The sequence below is a fragment of the Leuciscus leuciscus genome, assembly GCF_965113295.1.
Source record: "Leuciscus leuciscus genome assembly, chromosome: 13".
Classification (NCBI taxonomy): domain Eukaryota; kingdom Metazoa; phylum Chordata; class Actinopteri; order Cypriniformes; family Leuciscidae; genus Leuciscus; species Leuciscus leuciscus.
The window spans coordinates 28,661,458-28,663,891 of NC_138737.1; the positions used below are offsets into that span (position 1 = coordinate 28,661,458).

Here is a 2,434-nt window from a genome sequence, read left to right on the forward strand (position 1 = left end):
GTTATCTCTTTAATGAACATTGGAATGAGTTAGTTCTGGTGTGCAATGCAATGCAATGCAATGCAATGCGAAAAGTGCATAACTTATGTTATTCTTCAGTGCACAGCGTTAGATCGTTTGTGCAATGCAATGCATATTCTCTTTAATAAATATGGGACTGATTTAGTTCTGGTGTGCAATGCAATGCAAGTAGATCGTTTGTGCACAGCACATAATGTTATAACAATGAGCTATACATAGGTACGCTTTTGAACTACTGAACATATTTCTGGCCAAAGAGTCCTTAAAGATGTTATATCATCCTGACAAAAGTACATTTTTGACATACTGAAATTAAACATCGCGGAGATCAGCGACGCGGGTGCTTTCAAATGTGAGTAAACACGGTTCCTTGCGTTAAAATTGCATGTATTGAACTACTGTAGAGTAAACTGTTGAATTGTTGAAGGTGTAAAGACGTTACACAGTATAGTTGTGATTTTGCTGTAAAAACACGTTTTATTATGTATAACGTTAGCTAACAGAGGAGCTCCAGTAAGGACACGTAGGCTAAGTTACGTCTCTAAAGTGGATTTACATAAACCATATCTTAAAGACGCTTATTTTAAATGTCTATTTACATCTGACAGGAAAATCTTCAGTAAGTATTGCAGAAGAGCACATCACAACATGAAATAGACATCTGAGTGATGAATGTGTGCTAGAACAAATCTATATAGTAACTAAACATAAGTTATCTATTTTATTTGTCCATTACTGTTGATAAATTGAGGAACATTTATGTTGGATAAAAAGTTAAAACAACCTCAACATGTAAATGTGGTGTTGCTCATAAATCACAGAGGTAACGTGAATCTCGTCTGGATGTTACAGGGACAGATGAACACGTGTGTGTTTATCCGGTGGAGAGTGGCTCATGAAGCTGAATGCTGTCATCAAAGGCTTTGAGTATACTACAGAAATAAATAACAACAACTATTTAAATATTAAGTTGTAGTTTATTTTAATTATTGTAATTTCAAACAGAGCTATTACAGCACTTTTCTGATTCTTTATTTCTGTGCTTTTGCTGCACAGCTTTTGTGGTGGAGCAGGACCTACAAGGAAAGATGATGGCATTTGTGGAAAAAAAAACACGTTTTTGTCTTCTAAATAATACTGAAATCAAATGACATTGTGCGGTTAAAATGACTGTTTTTTGTGTTATGTTTGTGCATTTTTGTAGGATCTGAAATGTCAGCAGGCTGGTGTGAGCACTGAGGATGAGGAGCCCAGAACTGAATCCTGGAGATGGTGCCATGGATTTCATCACTCCATCTGCCCTTATGAGACCCTCCATCACTCCACTTAGGTAAAGTTGGTTTTATATTCGATATTCGCACATTCGCGTTAAAGAACTTTTTCAATTAAATAGTCAATAAAGCTATCTTTTTCAGATTCGAAGCAGCTACATGATATTGACAACAAAGATTGTGAACTACAACATTTTCTACAATCGATCAAAATGGGCAAGTATATTTTTAATGCATACATACTTTAGTTGAATATTCAATGTAGTGTGGTAACCAAGATAGGGGCCGTCTAAAAAGTTCATATTGTTTTTCATCGTGTGCAAACAGACAACTACATTTTAGCCAACTGCAGATGTACTGGCAAATATCTCTCACATTATGTGTTCTGATGCTAACCACACCCCATAACTAATCCTAAACGTACCAATAGAGGGTAATAATTTGGCGGGGGTTGAAATTTGGCACAACACATGTTTGCGACGCTGTCCACGGTTCTGAATTTCATACATTATCCTGTATTCCAGAATCCACTTCTTCAGGACTTCATAACAAAAATTTTACTTGAATCATTACAATAAGGGTGTTGCTTATTTATAACGTTGAAAATATGATTAATCTAAAGTATCTGAATTTCTTTAATCAATGAAAGAAATGTGTTGTACAAGGAACAGCAGTTATAATACATACTTTTACCTAATACATTGATCAAAGTTAATTGAGTAGAGTGATCACTAGGAACATGCTATAACCTCTGGAACATGAAAAAAGGTGAAATTAGAATAATTTCTTCAGAATATGATTGTAGTATACTTACAGTAAGGTAGGTATTGGCAGTATTCAACATGTAGCAAGTCAGTCTGATCACTAGGAAATTACTACAACCATTGGAATATATATATAAAAACACTATAGGTGAATTACAGTTTATTACATAAACATATGTAATAAACACATGTAATAATGTTTATTACATAAATATATTTGATAATTGTACAGTAAGGGAGTTATTGTCACGGTTCACAGATTCATTGTTTCCTTCTTGTCTCGTGCATCTGTTGTTTGTGTGTGTGTGTGTGTGTGTGTGTGTGTGTGTGTGTGGGCGTGACCGGATCGTTACCACTGATCAGCAGCACAGCTGATTG

The 2,434-nt window shown here is 35.1% G+C and overlaps 1 long non-coding RNA gene across 1 annotated transcript; it reads left to right on the forward strand.

The window, feature by feature from the left end:
• The first annotated feature begins 332 nt into the window (after positions 1–332).
• On the forward strand, positions 333–1,613 carry LOC309512183. The gene is made up of 3 exons (XR_014210916.1): positions 333–373; positions 1,226–1,351; positions 1,437–1,613. It is a non-coding gene; the product is annotated as an uncharacterized lncRNA (long non-coding RNA).
• Positions 1,614–2,434: the final 821 nt, after the last annotated feature.